The sequence below is a fragment of the Macrotis lagotis genome, chromosome X (genome assembly GCF_037893015.1).
Source record: "Macrotis lagotis isolate mMagLag1 chromosome X, bilby.v1.9.chrom.fasta, whole genome shotgun sequence".
Lineage (NCBI taxonomy): Eukaryota > Metazoa > Chordata > Mammalia > Peramelemorphia > Peramelidae > Macrotis > Macrotis lagotis.
Window position 1 is genome coordinate 490,670,150 of NC_133666.1, and position 24,099 is coordinate 490,694,248.

Sequence of the window (24,099 nt, forward strand, 5' to 3'; positions counted from 1 at the left end):
TATTCTGAGGTGGCTCAGCAGTCTCAGTTTTCATCAAACTCTGATATAAACTCTAGTATCTGGATCTTTTATATTTTTCTTAAATTTTAAGAAATTTCTGAATCATATAGTATATTTAATTTCCCACATTTATTTATCTTAGCAATAAACTCATAGAAAACAATCACAGAATACATGTAAATTCTCTGAATCTAGAGGAGTCTTTTATTTTGAGCAATAATACATTTCCATAATGAAACAACTAATCCCAGATGTTGGTTGGCATTCAACAAATCAAATGCTATTGATTGGAAAAATGGGCTCTCATTGGCCAATCACCACTCTAATAGAATTCAAGGTCAGATTCTGTTCAATTTGTGAGTAGCAAAAACACTTGTTCAGATAATGTCTCCTAAGCAGTAGGGCTTTTGTGAGTTATTGGAACCCTTACTGTCTGTTGGCATACATACATGCTATAGACAAACAATAATAATGTGGAAGTAGAGAGACAGAGGCTAGAATATGATTTCATTGATATGGAGAATTCCCAGATGAGGGAATTTTCTTTACCAGAGAAGTTTAGCAACTTTTCTGTAATACATAATTTCACAGGTTTGCATAAAACTCTATTTCAGGGTTAAGTGATTTTCTTCTGATAGTAGAGCCCTTATATATCAGATATGAGTAATTTAGAGCTACAAAGTACTTTAAATACAACTAATTATCTTCCTTATAATAATACCACAATATATATGTGTACATGAATATATGAATTTTCCAAATCAGAAAGTTTTATTTATATTGTGTTTACAATAAATGTTTCCTTTTCCCTAGGTTATGAGTCTTCTTCTCTGCCTGCTGGCCTTCTGGCTTCCTTCACAAATCAGACCAAATCCTACCTTCTGAAAGAGTCCTTTCCTTGTCCATGTCTTGCTTAGGTATATTTTCTCTGCAGTTAGAAAATTCCTGAAATCATAATGTAAATATAAGTTGAAACCCTAAACTGTTTTTTGAAATGAGTTAAATAGAAATATCCCATTTTTATCTTACCTTTTCTTTTTGTTTCTCTACCATCATTGCCAATCAAACTTTATATAGTGTGTACTTTTTTCCTCATTGTTGTATAAACATTTTCTGTACTCTGCTGTTAGTAATTAAATTTTCAGATAAAGAAATTAAAATCAGAAAAGTTATGAGATTTTTCCAAAAGGATCCAGTTGTTAGAGTTACTGCTTGAATCTTGAACTTCCCACACCAAAACTGTTGTTCATGTAATTGAACCAGAGTACATATATATCCTATCACAGTACCATACTCTTTGTATTCCTAGAGGTTTCTTAATTTAAAAGATGGTTCAAGTGAAGAATTTTAAGACACAAGATGGTGGTGGTGCAAAACTGGAAAGCTCATGGAACTTTCTCAGAAACAACTTTAAATGACTCTAAACAAACCCTAAAGCAACAGAATCAGCAAAGAAAACAGAGTGAAACAAGTTTTCAATTTGAAAATGTCAGTCTCATGAGGGTAAAAGGAAAGTCTAGTTCATTGAAGATGGGAGAGCACAGAAGCAAGTGGGAGTCTCTTAACCAAAGATCAGTGAAGTTTCTAGCTCAGCAGACCAGGGGCAGAGCAGTCCAACCAGGAGGGCTCAGAAACAGGTATCCAAGAACATCTGTTCAGTCAACACAACTGGATTAAATGATCCAGCCCAATGAGCAAGTCACTAGTGTTCTTGTTGGTCCCATCCCAGTGAACAGATTGCTTGGCACAGAGTATCCGTCAGAGGGTCCCTCCCCCAACACAAGTAGTTTGGAACATCAGCCCTTTGGCCAAAGAACAGGACTTAAAATAAATGAATAAGAAAAGTTTGAGAAAAGTTGGGACTATTGAAAATTACTCTGGAAACAAGGAAAAGCGCTCAACCAACTAAGGAAGAGATGGCAGACAAAGAGCTACATGGGAACCCCAAAGAAGAATATGAATTGGACTCCAGCCCAAAAAGCTTCTTTCCAGAGATCAGAAGTTATTTTAAAAATCAAATTTTAAAATTTGGGAAAGAAATGCAAGAGAAATTCAAAATCTTGTGAGAAGACTGAAGAAAATAAATCCTTTAAAACACAACTGGACAAATGCAAAAAGAAAATGATATCTTCAAAAATAAAATGGGAGAAATGGAAAGACATAATAACTACTTTAAACTAGAATTGAAGTATTGAAAAAGAAGATACAAAAGCTCACAAGAAAATAATTATTTAAAAAAACAGACTTGGCCAAAAGAAATCTAATGACTCCATAAGATACCAAGAATCAGTCAAGTAAATTTAAAAAGTGAAAGAAGTGGAAGAACATGTAAAATACCTCATTAGGAATATAGCTGACCTGGAAAATAACTTCAGGGGAAATATTAAGAATTATTGAATTATTTGTAAGTCATGATCAGAAAAAAACCCTGAACAGCATCTTTTGAGAAAATAAAAGAAGGAAAACTGCCCTTATATCCTAGAAACAGGGGATAAAGGAGTTATTTAAAGAATCCACCAATGATTTCCTGAAAATGCCAATGAATAGTACAGTTAATTTCAAAATTTATAAGATCAAGGAGTAAATGCTGCAGGTAGCCAGAAAGAAACAATTTGAATACCAAGTGTTCATGGTCAGGATAACACAAGACTTTGTTGCTTCAATATTAAAACATTAGAGAGCTGGAATAAAATATTTTGGGATGGAAGAGGAGCTTGGATTATATCCAAGAATCACTACCCAGTAAAATTAAGCATATTGTCTCTGAGAAATAAACAACTTTAATGAAATAACTAGTTTTCAAGTTTTTCTGTTGACAAAAAAAGAGATTTGAACAGAAAATTCAATCCTAAAACAAGAGATTCAAGAGAGACTAAAATTAATTAGAAATGTAAGAATCTAATTTTAAGAAATGAATGGTTCAAATGATTCATGAAAATAATCAACAGTTTCATCCTAGACAATGACAACAGTAAGACATCATACCACAACCTGAGGGATGAAGCCAAACAGTTGTTAGGAGAAATTTTATATCTCTGAATACTTACAAGGATAAAATAAAGAAAGACGAGATCAATGAACTGGACATGCAACTAAAAAAGCTAGAGAAAGAACAAATTAAAAGCCATCGATAAATATCAAATTAGAAATTCGGAAAACCAAATTGATATAACTGAAAGTAAGAAACTATTGAACTGATAAATAAACAAAATTAGTCTTAATAAAAAAGTCAACAAAAATAGATAAACTTTTAGTTAATCTGATTAAAGGAAGGAAGTAAACACACCAACTAAGGGACAACTAATTTCTTTTATGTATAAGCTATTTGAAAAGTTAAATGAAGAAAGAACTCTACCAAATTCCTTTTATCACATCAAAATAATACTGATACCTAAAGCAAGAAGAGTCAAAACATACCAAGAAAATTAAAGTGATAAATATTGATGTCAAAATTTTTAAAAAATTTTTTAGGAAAGGGATTATAACAAATTAACACTAGGATAATATATTATGAGCAAGTAGGTCTTATACCAGGTTTGCAGGAATAGTTAAATATCAGGAAAACAATCAGTAAAAAAATTTAAGAAATAATATAGTTGTCTCAATAGTTGCTGAAAAAGCCTTTGAAAAGTTACAGCTCCTATTCCTAATAAAAAGCACTAGAGAACATAGGAATAAATGGAGTTTTTCATAAAATGATTAGTAGTATAATGGAGATCAGCTAGAAGCATTCTCAGTAAAATCAGGGGTGAAACAAGGATTCACATCATCGCCACTATTATTCAATGTTGTATTAGATATGTAGACATTCTAGCTTTTGCAATAATAAGAAAAAAAGAAATGGAAAGAAGATTCTAAAGGTTTATCTTTTTCAAATGATAATTAATTAAGAAAATACTCAAAGACAAAGTTCCACCTTATCCAATTTGATGTGATTAAAAAGGAGGCTTTAAGAGAAAGGTGAATTTCCAACCACTTGTTCTCAGATGCACAGTAGAATCTTAAAATATATTTTAAAAGTTCAAAATTTATTCTTCACACTCTCTAACTATGCTCTATCTTTGTGTCTCTCAAATTAACCTTATAGCTTTCCTTGGTGTTATTAAAATGCTCCAAAAGAAGGTCCACTGAAGCATAGTCTCCTGTAATTTCCCAAGAGGTGGAAACAAACTAGTATCCTTATCTAACGTTGCAAGATATTTAACTTAGGAGTTTGACTGAGGAGGCAATTAGGAAACAAGTGAAGAATTCTAGTACAGAACTCAAGACTATCTAATTGTGGAAACATCTACTATAGTACATGTGAAGAAAACATTGTTTTTTTAAAATAATCTTCCAAACAAAAAGTATATAAAACAAAACAACAAAATTTTTCCCCAATACTTTCCCCAATAAAACAGGAAGATCTGATTGTTCAATATTACATTTCCAAACTAATTTGACTATAGATCATGCATAGTTAAAATAAGCCAATTTATTTTTATATGACTTAATAATAGATTTTTAGTGGATTTTGGACAATAGAAAGGTGTTATTACCATGAGTGTTAGTGTTTACTTTAAAGTAAAATGAAAATTGGCAGAATTTTATTCTTAAAATGTATCACCCTTTATTACTTCTTATATTATAGTTTGTTTACTTCATTTATCATCGCATATAATATTTGAACCAAAGTTCTCTCTTAGAACTCTTTTTTGAGATCAAATTCATAGTATAAAAGGAAAGTATGGGTCATAGATAACTTTTATTCATTTCTTTTTGTTCTCAATTGCCTTATTTTACCCTAATCCCTTGGTAAATAGTTCAGAAGAACTCTCTTTTAATTGTTTATGAATTAAGTCTCAGAGGCTCTGCAAATGTCTTATAATTGATATAATTATCATAATGTTAGTTTCAAATGAAAACAACTGGAGTTTCAAAACATTTATAGTATATCCCTCTACCATTTGAATTCAGCTTTTTTTTATAACTGAAAGAACTATAGACAAACATTTATCATTTTCTACTTGATTTGTTATTGATAATGGAACAAAATTATATATCCCTACATAATGAATCTTGTATCATTTTGTCTTGGAAGATACTTTGAGAAGAGTCCTTAAAATTACTATATTTATTCCAATTATTTTACAGAAAATAAACAATAAGCAGAGTATTATTCAATACTTTTTGTTCCTCACAATTGCTCCATAAGTTAGGTGCCATTATTAACCTCATTTTACTTAAGGGGAAATTGAGGTTAAATGAGACTGACTAACTTGTCTAGGAATAAATAATGTCTGAGACATGATTTGGTTTGAACTCAGCTCTTCTTTTCAGTCAAAATACACACACATATATTATACTGAATGCTATTATTATTTTACTAAAGCTTAACTTAGTTATTATCATTCATATTAAAGTGAGAATTTTATTTGAAAAATGATGTATCAACATAATATCAAGATTATTATCCAATTACTTTCCTAGGAAAATATATCTTAGATAATATTTTTGTTATCCCCAATTGAAGAAAATAAAATACTTTATGAATATACATGAATACATGAATGTATATAATATATCTGTACTACACACATATAACATAAATGTTTATTGATCTCTATCCATATTTAACAAAACTGCATTTACAGAGATATTAGCAGATTCAACAAAATCAATTTTAGCTCTTGACAAAATACAAATAAATATATGTTGTGTATTATAATGATAGTTAAGATTACATATAAACTTGGATATATGTTGTAAGTGAACATATTTATATGTAGATAATATTCATGATTTACATATGCAATCTAAATAGCAATGGATTGGGATTTAATCTTAAGTAATTTTTAAAAGCTCAATTAGAATGAACCTGTTGCAACTTTTCAATTTCTCTTTCAACCTAGATCCTGTATAGTAATATCCTCCAGATCTTATAATTAATGAACCTACATCATTAATAAAACTTTGTAGGTACAGCTGTTCTTTGATTCTCAAAGAGTTTAGCACAGCATGAGACAGATGCTTCATCAATATTAAGTGGTTCTCTACCAGCTTGTATATAGCATTTCCTTTGAGAACTTGACTACTTATATTTAAAGATAAAGAAGGCTGCAGTGGTTCAGTTGAGCAGAACTAGAATCAGAAGACCTGGGTTATTATTTTAGACTTTTCACTTTTGAACCATATGACACTGTATAAATGATATTTTTTTTCTGTGCCCCATTTTACCAATTTGCAAAAATGTAGCAACCCAATTTGTGATTCTTTCCATACATAAATATTGTGATGAGCAAATGATATAACGTAAAAAGTGAAGCATGTGATTAGTATCTCAAATGAAATGGTAAATTACTAAAATATCCTTTGGCCATAGCTTTAAAAATACAACCATCAAATGGCAATTAATCCAAAGTAGTTTCAGTTCCTTTGAACTTAAGTAACCCATAGTTCCTAAGCCAGTTTTAAGATAATTCTTAGATATAGCCCTATAAGCTGATTTTTTTTCCCCAACGGGACCTGATGAAGATTGTCCAAATTTATTTAGTGTTTTAAAGTTTGCAGTGTTTTCTTCACAATATACTTGTAAAGTAGAAATCACAAATTGTAGATTCCATTAAATAGATGGGGAACATGAGACTTGGAGATCTTAAGTTACATTCCTGAGTCCTCACAACTTATAAGTGTCATAGACAGGATTCAAGTATTGGAGCCCTTCATTGCCTGTGACTTCTGAGAGTTGAGTTCTATCTGGGGATGATTCTCCTTTGCAATTAACAGCTCTCAGCTCTAGAGTGAATTTTCCCCTTAGATTTTAACTTGTAGGTTCCTTTTGGACCTGGCATAAGGAGATTGATAGAATCTACTATGGAAGCATTAAAAGGTTCATAATAAGTATATGTGTGCAAGCATACACATGTTTGTGTATTTATGGATATGTATATATGTATGTTAAAGGTTCTAAGTCTGTTTCATCTGATCCCCAAACCTAGAAACATGATGAAATAATTTAAGCCTAGTTCATGGAAATCCCTTAGTAGTTTAAGTGTATAGTATGGTTAAATAAGATAGTCATGTTTAATTAAATACTTAATAAAAATATTTTTCATAACCAAGCAGGGGAAGAATATTCAATAAGTATAAGCAATGAGGCTTTCATATTGATTCAACTGAGTATAATTTTCCTGTGCTGTTCATTTTATGTTTATATTCCTTTAAGTGGAAGTTGGATAAACTTTAGTTCACAGGTGACTAGAATGTCATGTCAACACTATGAGTCAATCACAGAAAGTTTTAATACTTCTTAAGGAAAAAAAATCTAATTTAACCTGCATGAGATATAGAATTAGACAAAGCTCTCCCAGTCTATATGGCAAGGCCCTAAGAAATATTGTTCCAATAAAAAAAATGAAAACCCTGAAGTTGCAAGAGAAAAGATACTGGAATTTTACTTTATTTTCTTCAGTCATAATTGTGATTATTCTTTTAAACTGTAAGATTCTAAAAGGAACATGGAAATTTTGATAATATAATTCCTGGGTCATATATAGTAGTCACAATTTCTCATCTACCTTGTTCTCTTCAAAAACACAAAAGCAAGAAAGAGAGAGAGAGAGAGAGAGAGAGAGAGAGAGAGAGAGAGACCATGAGAGACAGAGAGAAGAGAGAAATTGCTATTGCTATTTGAGATTTGAGTGCTATCACTGTGTGTGTGTGTGTTTGTGTGTGTGTGTGTGTGTGTGTGTGTGTGTGTGTGTGTGTGTGTGTGTTTAAGGCAATGGGACCAAAGTAATTAATGTCTAAAAAATTAATAAGTGTCTGAGTTTGGATTTGAACTCAGGTCCTCCATACTCCAGGATAGGTGGTGCTCTATCCAGTGTGCCATCTAGCTTTCCTTCACCTCAGTTTAAAGGAGATCAACATTTCTCTCTCTTTGAGATATCTTTGTCTTATGCTCCCCAAATATGGTACCATGCAAAATGAAGGATAGTTTAAAGAATAAAGATTTTTAATGATTTTAATCTTGACCATATTGTGAAATTAAATAGTCATACCAAATATTAACAAAATATGATCCTAGAAGAAGAACTAAAACTTATGGAAATACTATCTTCTACAAGACAAATGTTGAAGTGATTAAGACAGGAATACAAGGATAAACTGATTCATTAAGTCCTTAGACAGGGCACAAAAAGTAAATCAATATAAAGAATGCAGTAGACTATGCAAATATTGATAAATACTTTATTGCCAGAAAACCATCACAAGTAAGGAATAAATAGAAAGACACACTTATATTTTGTTGAAGTGAGTATTGGGATGCCAATCAGCCTTTGAATGTCATCTGCTAAATTCATTTTTGAGTTAGATTAGTTTATGCTTATATTCCTGTAGTAATTCAGGAACCACTGAGAATCACAGAACTGATAGAAATCCTTCAGTTATAAAATGATATCCATTTTACTAGTCATACCTTAGATACAAAAATAAAGAAACGTTTAAATTTAGAAATGACTTAATGGCATAATAAGTAAATTTTTTTATAAATAAATAAATAAACTTTTAAATAAATAAATAAATAAATAAATATTTATTTGCTGCTTACTCTGTGCCAGACCCTGTGTCAGATGCGAATAAATGTAGGGAATACACAAAATAGCAAGATAGACCTTGCCCTCAAGGAATTCATTCTAATGGGGAAGGAAAGAAGAAGGCAAATATATATAATATATATATATATATATATATATGATAAAATAATTGAGAGAGAGACCTTAAAATAAAAATGACTAGGGAAGATTTCCTCTCTAAAATGGGATTTTAGTTAGGACTCAAAAAAATGTCATAAAAGCCAATATAATTAGATGAAGAACATATTTAGACAAGGTCAGAGAAGATACCCAGAGCAGAGAAATAAAGGGAATTATTTGTGAATTAGCAAAGAAGCCATGGCACTGCATCAAGAAAACTTAAAAGGTAGGATATGGGTAAGTTATGATGGGCTTTAAATGCCAGAGTTTATTGTATTTGATTCTAGATGTAATAGGGAGCCACTAGCATTGATTTAGGAGAGGGGTAGCCTATTCAAAGATGTTTATTAGGAAAATCACTTAAGATACTAAATGAAGGATGACTTTAGAAAGACGACAGAATTGAGGCAGGCAGATCCAGTTGTAGGACAATTCTTGTGGCTCAGTTATTTCTGATTTCTTGTGAAATTTTTAGTATTCTTGGAAAAGATACTAAAGTACTTTTCCATTTTCTTCTCCAACTAATTTTAGAGATAAGAAACAGAGACAAACAGGATTAAATGACTTGCCCAGAGTTACAAAGTTAGTGTCTGAGGTCAGTCTCAAGCTCAAGAACATGAAACATCCATTCTTTGGTCCCTGCACACTATCATCTGTGTCCCCTATTTTCCCTTACTACAATATTTTAAGCATGATGTGATAAAGACTTAAAGCAGAGTTGTGTTCTGTTCAAAACAGAAAAGTTCCATTTGAGAGATGTTGAAAAGGTAAAAATATCAGGTCGTGACAAAAGATTGAAGATAAGGTAATTGCCAGCTAAGTACTGAGCCATTGAGTACTGAGTCACTGAGAGATTAAAATTTCCTTCTACAGCAATAGAGAAGTAGGAAGAGTGAGGATTTAAGGGAAAAGATAATGAATTTGGTTTGGATATGTTGACTTTTTAAGGTATACCCTGAATATCCAGTTTCAGATGCCTGAAAGGCATTTGGAGACATGTTATAGCCGATCAGCAAAGAGATTAAAAAAGATAACTAGTTTTGAGAATGATAAATGTAAATTGAAATGATAGATTTAATGGGAGCTGATGAGATCATCAAGTGAAGAGGGAGAAAAGAAGAGGGTCAGAATGCTGTGGGACACCAATCGTTAAAAGGCATGATGTGCAGGAGTATCCAGTAATGAATACTGAGAAGGTTCTTTCTGATATGTAGGATGAAAATCATAAGAAAGGGTGTCTGAAAAACCTAGAGAGGAGAATATTAAGAAGGGAAGAGTGATCAGCATCGCCAAAGACTGCAAAGAGTTTATGAAGAATATGAACTGAGAAAAGTCTATTTGATTTGACAACAAAAAGATCATTGTTAACTTTGAAAAGAGACAGAAATTGTATTTTTAAGAGTTAAGTGTACTGAAGATGACCTTTCCAATGATTTAGCCACAAATAACAGATAAGCTATTAGAATGATGTTTAGTGAGGATGGAAAGATCAAGTGAGATTTTTTTTTGTTTTGTTTTGTTTAGTTTAGGGTGGGGAAGATATGGGTAAACCTATAGACAGTAGGGAAAGAACCAGTAGATAGGGAGAGATTGAAAATAAGTGAAAGAATAGGGAGGATAAAGGAGGAAATGTGTTTGAGAAGATGAGTGTGAATGGAACCACTGAAGCAGGTAGAGAAGTTAGACATGGTAAGAAATAAAACCTCTTCATCCTGAGAGACAGAATCAAGGAAGAAATAGTGCCAGAAGGCATAGGGGTGATATGAAGTAAAGAACAGGAAAGAGGTACCTCCCTAAGAATAGCCATTTTTTTTCCTTTACAATATGAGGTAAGGTTCTCATCTGAAAGTATGGGAGGGAGGGAGGGGAACTATTAGATGCTTGAGAAAAGATGAAAAGGTTTCAAATAACTTCTGTGAAGGATATTGTTATTGTAGTTACTGTAGTTTTTCAAAGAAGATCAATGACATCACAATGTTAGGGCAAAACAGGAAGTGAATTGGAGGTGAATTGCATTTAAGTGAAACAGAGTTGTACAAAGTCATACAAAGTTGTAGAAAGTCCTTCCAGAGTAATTGAAGTCCAGTGATAGGACAAAAGTCAAGATGACTAACAATGACCCCAGGTTGTTGTGATGACTTCAGCATCTTCATTGTCTAACCTGGTTCTAAACACACTACAATGCCCAATTCATCAAGTTTCATGACCACTGAAACAAAGTGTTCTCATTCACCATTTAACTGGTCTTCACATGCTTGGGGTAGATACTACTAACTCACCAAGAAATTTGAATCCTGTTGTTTAACCTCAACCTCATTTAACTTGTCTGCCAATTTGGTTTTAGTAGAGTGTGGCTGCGGCAGATATAACATATGGAAAATAGAACAGTGAGCTAATACAGCAAGCATAGTAAAATGGTTTAGCAGCACTGAGGGACTAGTTGATGTGGTATAAAATAAATTTGTTATGGACCCAGAAATAAAGGTTGTATGATTGTCTTCACTTTCATTTAGTACCACTTACAGGATTAAAGTCAGCAGAGATTGAGAGAGAGATACAAGACTAAAGCTTGGTAAAACAGAATTATCAAAATAATAAGTGTACTAAGACTCAAGAGAAGAGTTAAATTTGTTCCCCAAGGGATCAAGGAAAAGAAAAAATAAAGACTGACATGTGCCAGAGCCATTTCTGGGAGAGAATTGGGTATTAAGAGAGTAATCAATTATGAGACTATTGATGATTATGTGGAAGATGCCAGTCCTCTTCCCAAAGGAAGTTGGAGATTGATCTGGAAATAGAGTAGAATGAGACAGAAGACTGAGGCTCTAATGCTAAGATGGGAGATCTTTTTTCAGTACTCCTTTTTTCCAAAGGTTGGAGATTAGGAAGGAAGTGATGAATCAGGGGATGAAAAATGATTCTATAAAGTAGAAGGAAGTCCTAATCCCCACAAACTTTCTTTTTCCTCTTCAAGAACAAATAAGCAAAAGGAAATAGAAGGCCTAAGGTCAATGAGACAATTGATCTTCTATGTTTTAGGTTCTTCATATCTCTGGTGAGATATTTAAATTGTAGAAATGTCTGCTTGCCTTGTGCTGGCAAAGATAAAACTTAATCAGCCTCATCCTTTGTTTCTGTCCCACAGGAGGCATTTGAAGTAGAAAATGGAAGACTAGGGATTTGAGAATAGTCCTCATTGAGCATAAATCTCCATTTGTTCTTTTCCCAAGAAAGATGGAGAATAGACTGGAGACAAGTTCAGCCAGAAATGGACATCATATAATTAAATGTTCAGTGTCTCATTGGCTCCATTTCACTGCTACTCTGATTTCTGAAGACTGGACATTAGGATGGAAACAGTATAAAATAAGAAGGAATCCCCATTCTCCACTGATTTTTTCCCCCTTCCTTTTCCCTCAAGAAATAGGCACAGTAGTAGTTAGAAGGCCTACATTTAATTGGAAGCTTGCTTCTCTTTTCATTGGAGATTCTCCACATGGAAGTTTGGGAAATCAGGATGGCAACAGATGTTATCTAGGACTGGTACAGAAAAAAATTGTCTCAGTCCAGTCTTTTGCCACCTTATCTGAGGGGACATGTATAGTAGGAAATGGAAGACTTATATTTATAAGAAGGACAAATTTTTTATTATACATTGAATGTTTATTTAAAGATATGTCAATGATTGATTATTGACATATCCATATATTATCAGTTCTTCAAGTCCTTGAAATCATTCTACAAATACTTAATACAAAAAAACATCTCCTACCATTATATCCTGTTTTGGAATTGACTTGTGTTTTAAAGTGTACCAACTTCAATATTTGACAGACTTACCCAGCTAAAAATGTATGACTACCAATTGAATAATGGGTTGTTTGCATTTCTTCCAGGTACTCTTCCCCAATAAGTTCAGAATATTTTTCCATCAAGAAGTTTTCATCCTTTAAGCCTGTTTGACCAACTTTTGTTTCCCTTCAACGTTTTTACAATTAAAGAATCCTAGTTCCAACTGAGCTATATAGCAACTTCAAGAATAAGGGAAGAAAATATGTAAGCAGATATAAATTAATGTTGCAGTTGTGAGACTTTTCAGCCATAGCACATAGTCTAATAGCTATCAACATAAAATGGTCTTGCTAGGAGCGACTCAACTGGAAGACTTCACTACTATCAGAAATGTGATTGATCTTATGAAAGTTTGTTTGTGTCCTATTGTCATTAGAGAAGTAAACCTTTTTGTCTGAATCAAAGCAATTCCCTAATCTTTGGGGCTACAGTTAAGAAATTTTGCAATAAATATATAAAGGAAAATACAAATATTGTTTTGAAATTATTAGTCTTTAAGTGTCAGAAACTACTAGGATAAAGCATTTAAATGATAAAAATATTGGTTTCTCTAAGTATAAGTTAGAATTTATTGAGTCCATCTGAATAGTTGTCAAGAACTATACTGTTTGTATTTGTTTGCTGTTAGAATGAAAAGATGAGTAAAAATTCATAGAACAGCAGACAAATTCTAAGCATAAATAAATTGCTGCCCCTACAATACATAGAAAAGAGAATGATATCTCATTCCCAGAATGGAAACTTTAGGTCATTTTTCTAAACAGCCTGAGCTCCAAACCTTAGCACAGTGCCAAGTAAATAGCAGGCCCTTATTAAATGTTTATCAACTTACTGCTTGACTTAATCAGCAGCAAAAATATTGACAATGGATTTGAAATTCCAGCTTCAGTAAGTCAAACTGCAAAATTTGGGCTAGGTCCTGAAACAAACAAGCAAGCAAAAAGCAAGTGTATAAACTCCCTAACCCACATCACTTCAATTAAAAATGCTCACATTTGCAATGTCTTATTTGTCTCCAGGAAGTATATGTCAAGCTCTAATTCATTTTTGTACCATTCACAGGGCTTATTCTTTTTGAAGGATTAATATATAACCAATTGTTACAATAATCATTTTATTTTAAGCATGGTACAAATATAATGTACAATCCATATTCCTCTAATGCTTTGTCATTTAAAATTCTTTTGCTACATTAGAACATTTTCTTAATTGAATTTTTCAAGTAGAATTAGTTGTGAATAAGACCTTGCCATATCCTTGAAACTAAAACATTTCTATTAAGTAAAACAGAAGATTATTCCCATTGAATGAGGTACTAGATTTCTCCCCAAGGAGTAAAACAAATGTAAGAATATAAGACAAGGAATTAGTTAAGAACTTGAGAGAGATTTTCTGTATATGAAATCTGAGAAGTGTGGTAAGTCTTAAAAAGGTAAGATGAAACAAATTTCTAGCCTGGGAGAATTTGGAGGGACTTCATAGCCAAAAGGGTGGTACAACCCAGTAAATGTGATGTTCTGGTAAGTCAGCATGAGACCAAGCTCCATGGTTTTGACTCAGCAGGCCAGTGGCATAGCAGGACAGCTGTGAGACCTCCAGTTCCAGTACAACAGGAAAATGATAGCCCCAGAACTCAACATAATAAGCATGAAAAGGCTAGCTCACTCTTGTATACTAGGCAAGCTGACAATACCTCTGGCACCAGAATATTAATCCAAGTGATCAGACCCCTGGATACCAGTGCAAGAAGTTGGGGCAGTATCTTCTGTGTCCCAGAAACCAAGTTAAAAGTTGAAAAATGGGTAAAAATGAGTCTTGACCATAGAAAGCTATTATGGCAATAGGAAAAATCCAAGCACAAACTCAGAAGACAACAATGTCAAAATGCCTACATTTTATAACATATCAGAAAGGGCAAGAAGGGAGGTAGAGAGAAAATTTTATAAAAAAGGAATATCAGAAGCTATCTTTACAGGTACTTTGAAAAATATTAATTAATTAATTTAGAAAATAAAATGAAAAACAATCTATATCTAAAGTCACCTTTAAAATGAAGAACTAAGTATTAAAACAAATTTAACAATGCAGAGGTGTAAGGAAGATATGCATGCAAATCTAGTCTTTGTCCCTTACTAGCTCTGTTGTCTTGGGAAAGTCATTTAATAGTTTGTTTGCCTTAGCATCTTCAGCAACAAAATTGAATAATAATAATACCTTACACATAGGATTATTTAGAGAATAAAATAACACATGAATTTAAATTATTATCATTTTTCTAATTTTACCTTCTATGTATAGTTTTAATTGATAGACATTCAGAAATATTTTTGATTTATAGAAATAATTTTCATGGTTTTTTTTCTATTAGTGTGTTACTCAATTGAGGTTGTTCTCACCTAAGGACTTCCCTCCTACTCTCAGGGTCATCACATCAATCAGACGAAACTACCCTCAGAATGGGACAATCCCCAAAGTGGAATACCAAGTAGGGAATGTTAGCCACACTACCACAGAGAGAGAAGGAAGTCCACAGAGACAAAACCTAGCAGCAACACCAAAGCTTGTTGAGAAGCAACAGAAGTCACACAGGCAAAGTCTCCTAGCAAAGACCTAAATCAGAGTAGGAAAGATACCTGCCAGTGCCAGTGATGATGGGGGTCTCCAGGCAGCCTACAAAGTCCCATGGTATCCTTCAACTTGGTCTTCCCATCACCAACAGGGGTCAAAGCATGAAAATGATGAGGCAATACAGAAGCTGCTAAATGTAAAACAAGAACTCCTTATGGGTTTACCAGAATTATAATTTATCCATTCGTAAGAAGGCAACATATAATTCCACCAAAAGCAAAATATAAGGGAAACTTAGAGAGATGCAGGACTCTTAGCTCAGGACAAAGGCAGATGAATTTCATTTTTATGCACATAGTAACAAATCAAAGTACTTTTAAGAAGCCCTGAAGGTAATTTATAGAACAAAGATCTATGGTAAATATCAATTGCTCAGTGCTGATGGATCCACATTGCTCAGCAATAGGGATATGATCCTAGAGAGATGGGCTGAACATTTCCATGATGTCCTTAATAGATAATGCAGAGGCCAATAGCCATTTACCTGAAGTTGAAGTCAATCAAGCCCTAGCTGAAGTTCCAACTGAAGAAGAGGTTTTGAATGCCATTAGGCTCCTTTCAAGTGGCAAAGCACCTGGTGCTGATTCTATTACAGATGATATTTACAAGGTAGGGAGTCCTTTGCTCATCTAAGAGCTTACTGAAATTTTCCAGGTTGTATGGCATGAAGAGATTATCCCCCAATAATTCAAGGATACATCCATTGCACATCTCTAAAAAGGTAAAGGGAATAACTTCTCCTATGACAATCACAGAAGTCTTTCTCTTTTAGTCACTGCTGTTAAAATTCTTTTCAGAGTCCTCCTCAGCAGGTTAATCCTTCATCTGGAAAATGGGAAAATGCTGAAGTTGTCTTTCCCTGAGAGCCAGGAAGGGTGAAGGAACAGTCAATACAACGTTTGCTCTGTGACAACTCCAGGAAAAAAATACCAGGAACACAACCGAAGTCTGTATTCAGCATTTGTGGATCTGACCAAGACCCTTGATACTGTCAGTCATATGGGGTTATAGGAAATTATGTCAACATTTAGTTGCCCAGAGAAGTTCTTCAGTATCACGGTCAGGTTCAGACTGGCATTCATGCCTGGGTTCTGGAGAGTAGATGATGCTTTTGAGATTTCCTAGTCACCAATAGAGGGAAACAAGGATGGTTCCTTGCTCCCATGTTTTTCAGTCATGTTATCAAATGCTTTCACTGAGAATGAACACTGTCCTCAAGTTCTTTAGACCAAAGTGGAGGTAGTGTTGGAGCATGATCTTCTGTTTGAAGATGATTGTTCATTCAATGCAGCCTCTGAGACTGAAATGCAACAAAGTATGGATCTATTCTCTGCTGTTTATGTTAGTTTTTGTCTAACAATGAACACCAAGAAATAACAAGTGCTCCCTCAGTTAGCACCATATTGCCCATATGTAGAACCATCATTTAAAGTAAATGGAGAGGTTTTCGGTACTGTGGATAAGTTCACTTATCTTGATAGTGTTCTTTCTAGGGAGGAGCACATTGACAATCTAGTTGACACATAAATGTCAGAGCTAACTCCATATTTGGATGACTCTGAAAGAAAGTGTGGGAGAGGGGCAGCTAGGTGACACAATGGATAGAACATTGGTCCTGGACTCAGGAGGATCTGAGTTCAAATTCGGCCTCAGACAGTTAATAATTGTCTAGTGTGATCTTGGGCAAGTCACCTAACCCCATTGCCTTAAATAAATAAAATTCAAAAAATAGACAGTGTGGGAGAAAAGAAATATTAGACTAACTACCAAATTGAAGGTCTACAGACTTCATTGTTGTATGCCTGTGAAATCTGGACAATCTATCATGTCAGGAAACCATATAGTTTCCATTTAAATTGTCTTAGGAAGATTCCGAAAAATCATCTAGCAGAAGATACTAGATACTGAGGTGCTTTCTTGAGGTAAATAGCTTAGCATTCTAACATTACTACAGAGAGTGAAATTATGATGGGCTAGTTATGTTGTTAGAATGCCAGATATCTGCTTGCCAAACCGACTATTTTTATGGAGAACTCACAAAGAGCAAGAGTTCACAAAGAGGTCAGAAGAAGTGATACCAGGATACCCTAAAGGTCTAGAATTGATTGTACAGCATGGCACAGGACCACCCAGTATGGCATGTCCTTATCAGTGAGGGTACTACATTCTATGAAGAAGGTAAAATTGAATGAGCTCAAAGCAAGCATGATATCTATGTGTGATTTTTTTTAATCTTTCTTTTTTGAAGAAGACCACAACATCAAAGAGGTGATGCCATGATAGGCATGTGAATTGGATTTGAGTGTGGGGATATTCTGCTAAGTTACCAATCTGACCCTCCCACAGAACCATCTGGGTCCAGTTATCAAATATGAGTCAGGATGACTGGAGATGACCCTGATTGTGAGGTAGTCACTGTTAAGTAACTTGCCCAAGGTCACACAATTAGTAAGCATCAAGTGTCTGAGGCTAGATTTGAACTCCTGTCCTCCTGACTCCAAGAACAGTGCTCCATCCACTGCACTACCTAGCTGTCTTCTGGCATAAGTTTAGGTTAAACACCCCAGGTGCTCACATGGACTATTTGTGCACGACCAGTGATAGAAAATTCCAAGCTCATATTGGTCTGATCAGTTACACTCTGATGCATTGTAATTTGCCTCAAAAGGTGATGTCATTTTGTTTTTCTTTGAGAAGGACAAGAACAATGTGTATTTCATTCCTTCTAAAAATAACTCCCCATATTTTTCTTTTAATTTAGGATTTATTTACTCATTTATATTGCATATTTTAATTATCAAAGTCATATTTATTTTTATTACTTGAATAATGAATTACATATCAAATATTAATATATTAGTTTTTCAATTAAAAGGTTGTTTCATTTAACTTAGTATATATGTTCTTCATCTCCCTCATATCAAGACATTTTTCCAAATTTCTATTTTGTCAGACTAGAAACAAAACAAGCTAATACAATCAAATATGATTTCTAGAGTGATATCACCTCAGAAAATTGTTTACAATTTAATTTTAATTGATTTTCTTAATCACCTTCTCAGAGGACTGTTCCCAAAGAAATATTCTTCTTAATGACACTTTATAACCAATGTTGAATTTTGTGTAAACTTCTCCTGTGTGAATTTCCATTAGATAGATAGATTACTTAGATAGCCATAGTCCGATTACTTCTTTTAAAGGGCGGACACATCTAATGTAATATTCAAGTTATTCTTTCTACAGACAAATATGGGTTTTCAAACCAGAAGAAATCATGAATAAGTAATACTGTTAATCAATCTTATGTTTCATTTGAAGCATTTGTCATCAAAAAACTATTTAAATTTAAATGAATCTTTCACCAGTGAGAAATGAGAAAAAAGTTTCTATGTTAAGGACAATCTAATAATGATGCATGAACTCTGCCAAGACTCAGTCTAATTGTCTTGTTCCAATCTGTTTTCCTTATCTCTCTGGCCAATTACAGCTAAAAAACAAAGGTGCAATTAAAATTACCATTCTTCTTTGATATACTCTAGAGTTTAAAATTTATTAGCCAATAGTTATTCTCTATATTTAACTTTGACTTGGGGTTCTTATAAAAGCTTTAAATCTTTTCTAATGGAGAAGATATATGGATTAAATTATAATATAGTTAGATATTTTCAGAATTTGTTGGACAATTTACTTCAATAATGACCATTTATGGTTCAATTTTATATATGACTGGGGGTATCAAATATAGTAGCCAGGGAATCTCTTCTCTGTCTTATGTATTTTTTTTAACTTTTTTTGGGTAGCTTGGCATAGAATGCAGACTCATTGAATTTATAAATGATATCAAGCTGGGAGAACTGATTAGCACTTTCCATGTCAGAGTCAAACTCAAAAGGTTCTTTATAGACTTGAGCATGGGTTTGAATCTAGTTAAGAATTTTAATGGGGACCCTTATCAAGTCTTATGCTTTGGTAGAGAAAAAAAATCCTCACAAGAACATAATTGATAAGCATAATTAGAGTTCAATTTGTCTGAAAAAAGATCTGGGGACTTTAGTATACTTTGAATGTATTATGAGTATGAGGAGGCAACCAAAGCAAATAATGCTATTTTAAGGATCACTGAGAGATGTAGTTTCCATTATTAAGGTGTAAATATTGCTCTTGTCAGGTCTTATCTTCAGTTTTGTCTTCATTTTGCATCATGGCTGTTTAAGATGGACAAATTTGAAAGTTCCTGGAGAAAGGCATTCAGGATAGAGAAGGGAATTGAATCTGTTCAAAGAACTACAGTTTTTCTCTGGGAGAAGAAAATATTCAAGGGTACTTGATATTTGTCTCTAAGTATTTGTAGTGCTGTTACTAACAGAAGAAAATGGGATTGATACATTTTGGTCCCACAGCTAAGAGCAAGAAGAAATCCATATAACTTGTACTGGTCAACTGAAATGCCAGGCATGCAATCTTTTCTTAACTATACTTCTTAAAATCACTCTCTTGCTTCAAAAAGCATCTTTAGAACCAAATACATGAAACATTTCCTCATCCCGCCAGTGTCCTCCTAATAAAACTATTTTGTATTTCAATTTCCTTGTGCTTAAACTGATTTTTAATTATTTTATTTGTTTTTATTCAAAATATGTTATTTATCTCTCTATTGCCTTTTCCATCAAAATATAAACTTTTGTGAAAAAGTATTGTTTAATACTTTATATTTACATAACCAATATTTTTCCAAGTGCCTGGCATACAGTAGCTGTTTTCTAAATGTTTGTTGATAGAATTATACTCTAAAGAGGTTAATTTAGACTTATGTTTCAGATGGCTATGGGACATTCAAAAATTAATTTTGTGATGCAAAATTGGAACTCAGAGAAATTAAGACTGGATATTAAGATTTGATATTCATTTGAAGAAATAATTAATAAGATCATTAATCAAGCTATTATAGAGCTGATGTTGATAGAAAAAAAAAGCAGAAACTCTCCTGATTTCCCCCAAATTCATTTACAAACAATTTTAAATAATGTCTAAAAAAGTTCTGTTGTAGCAGAAACCAAAAATGTCTAAGATGGATCAAATTTCCAGCATAAGATAACCTAGATGTTTGCCAGGGAAAGTCTATTGCTCAAAGGCAAGAAGGGAGTGCAGGCACCCGATATCTCCCAAATTCACCTCCAAAATTTTTAAATAATGTTTATAAACAATTCTATTGTACTAGAAAAAAGTATAAGATGGATCAAATTTCTAGCATAAGATGACTTAGAAGTTTATCAGGGAAAGTCTTTTGCTCAAAGGAAGAAGGAAGAGCAGGTTGAATCCCTACAAGTCAGGAGCAGGCTGACAACTGGCAGCAATTACTTCCAGAGCTCTCAGGGCCAGGCAGCAAACAGGTCAAACAACATATCAGAAGGAGAATTCAATGTTCTCCTTACTGGAACTGGGTACTGAATTCTCTTGCATGAGTTTGAGGGTAGAACCAAGATGGAAGAGAACAGCTAGAAAACTGTCTAAACTTTTCCTAGTTTCCCTCAGAAATAACATTTTAAATTGAACCTCTAAAAGGACTTTGGAATTACTGAACACACAAAGATGTGGAGTGAAATAATTTTCCAGCTTACAATAATTTAGAAGAGCAACAAAAAAAGTTTTGTCTCACTTGAGTAAAAAAAAAAATTGGATAGTCCAGTGCAGGCTCTCAGCTGTAGCACAAATTAGTAATGAAGCCTCTTGGTCCCAGGTCAACAGGTCATTAGCTCAGCAGGCTCGCTATGAGGCATCTAACACCAGGAAGAAGGCAAAGCCTGAGTACCAGAATGCTAGCAAAACAGGCACAATTGGGCCAGACCACTGCAACACAGTGAGAAAACTGCTAGCATCTGAGAACCCAGTGTAGAAATTCAGTGACCAGAAACCTGGCTTCCAGCACAGGAAGCTTAGGATAGTGTCATCTGTGTCCTAGAACAAGGCTCAACTTTAAAATTCCTATTCTGAATCACATATGGTGCTTATAACTAAACCAGAAGAGCCCAAAACAAAGAAAGAAAATTATAGGCCAATTAACCTAATTAATGTTCATGAAAGCTTTTTTTAGATAAAATATTAGCAAAGAGATAACAGCAATTTACCACCAGAATAATACACTTGAAATAAATGTGACTTATAACAGAAATGCAAGGGCAGTTCAATATGGGAAAAATCATTAGCATAATTGACCATATAAATGGCAAAAATAACAAATCATAAGATCATCTCAACATTAAGAGAAAGCTCATAACAAAATGCAGCATCCATTTCTAATAAAAATAAGAGTATATGAAAAATTTGAACTTAAAATAATTTTCAACAATTAAAAATCATGAGCAATCATTATATGTATTTGGGACCATTTAGAACCCTTTTCCTTTATTTTTCTTTTTTTTAAGGTTTTTGCAAGGCAAACAGGGTTAAGTGGCTTGCCCAAGGCCACACAGCTAGGCAATTATTAAGTGTCTGAGGCTGAATTTGAACTCACGTACTATTGACTCCAGGGATGGTGCTCCATCCACTGCGCCACCTGGCTGCCCCCACTGTGCCACCTAGCCGCCCCTAGAACCCTTTTCAACAAGATAAATATTGAAACAAGGAGGTCCAAAGTCACCATCATTATTATTATTCAATGTTATTCTAGAAATGATTGCTTTAACAATAAGAGAAGAAACTATATTTAATAAAATTAGAATAGGTGATGAGGAAATGAAACTATTGCTCTTTGTAGATGATATGATGGCATGCTTAGAAAATTCAAGAAAATCCAATTAAGGGGCAGTAGATGGTACAGTGGATAGAGCACCGGCCCTGGAGTCAGGAGTACCTGAGTTCTAATCCAAACTCAGACACTTAATAATTACCTAGCTGTGTGGTCTTGGGCAAGCCACTTAAGCCCACTGCCTTGCAAAACAAACAACCAAAAAAAAAAAAAGAAAAAAGAAGAAAAAAGAAAATGCAATTAAAAAAATCTACTTAAAATAATTGAAAATTTTAACAAAGTTGTGGGGCGTAAAATAAACTCTCACATAAATCATCAACATTTCTTTGTACTAAAAACTCAATCCAGCAGCAAGAGACAGAAAACTAAATTCCATTTAAAATAATTGCAGACGATAAAAATTATTTGGGAGACTACATGTCAAAATAAATTCAGGAATTATATGAACATAATTGCACAACCCTTCTCATGCAAATAAACTCAGACCTAAATAACTGGAGAAATATTCATTGTTCATGGGTAGGCCCAGCTAATAAAATAAAAATTTCAGTTCTACTTAAATAGCTATGTAAACTTACCAATCAAGATAAGAAAAATTATTTTATAAAGCTAGAAAAAGTAATAACAAAATTCTTCTGAAACAATAAGAGGTCAAGAATACCAAGGGAATTAATGAAAAACTGTAAAGCAACGTGACCCACCTGTAAAAAATCTGAAAGTATATTATAAAGCAGCAATCATTCTGTTTGATACTGTCTAAGAAATAGGGTGGTAGATCAGTAGTAAATGACTATAGTAATCTACAATTTGATAAACTCAAAGACTTCATCTTCTGGAACAAGAACTTACTATTTGACAAAAACTTTTGGAAAAGCTGAAAGTTAGTTTCGCAGAAACTAGGTTAAGACCAACATCTCACACTCAGTACTAAATAAAAATGAGAATATGATTTAAATACGAAGGGTGATATCAAAAGTCAATTTGGAGATCAAGGAATAGTTTATCCAGCAAATCTTTATGGAGAAGGGAAAAATTTTTGAACAAAAAATATAGATAACATTATGAAATGCAAAATTGATAACTTTGATTACATTAAATTGAGAAGTTTTCATATAGAAGGACTCCCTGAGTGGAGCCATGAAGCTTGGAAACTCCCACAGTTTTTTCCAAGACAATTTTCAATGAAGCCTCTAAAAAGACCCTAAAGTGAGAGAATCAGGAAGAAAATGTAGTGAAATAAATTTTCAGTTCAAGATATCTTGGAGGAACTTCAGGAAAGGTCTGGCTCATGTGGGTAAAAGGTGAGTTAAGCCTAGCATAGGTGGGAGAGCTGGGAAGTTAGTGGGAGGCTTTTAACCACAGTGGAGCACAGGTCCTTGATCAGCAGAACAGCTTTCATAATATGGCTGCAGTGACATTCCCAATCTCAGTTCCAAAGGCAAAGTTGACAGTGGAAGTTAACAGGTGGAACTGAGTTGATCCACCCTAGCAAGAAATAAACTTCAAATATGTGAGATGTCAGAATGGAAAGACAGGGATCAGATACCTAGTATCCCAGAATAAAAACAGCTTAGAAATCTACCACCTGTGCACTATGAATAGAGGTCAACTTTCAAAACATACAAAAACTATGAGTCTACCCTAAAGCCATCATTAAAAAAGAGCCTGGATATTATCATTGAAGGCATTAGTAAAGAAAACTGCCCTAATATTCTAGAAGAAGAAGAAGACAGAACAGTCAGTGAAAGAATCCACCAATAATCTCCAGAAAGAAATCACAACATAAAAATTTTAGGGGTGCAGCCAAGATGACTGTGTGATGGTAGCATGATGCTGAATCTTTTCTTTACACAATGTTAAATGAAATTTCTACACAGATATTAAAGTTACAGATTCCAAAAACAAAAAAACAAAAGCAAAAAAGCCCGACAAGACTGAAACATGTTTCAACTGTAGACATTATGGAGGATCTTCAGTGATTCTTCACTGCTTCTTTGGGAGGGGGAGGAGAAGGGGAAGCAAAACCAATTAGACATGAGAGCAGGAAAGCCAGTGAGAGACTTTTAGCCACAGTTCCATCCAGGTCCCTGTAACTAGACAACAAAGCTCTGAATGCTGGGAACACTGGGACAAAAGACA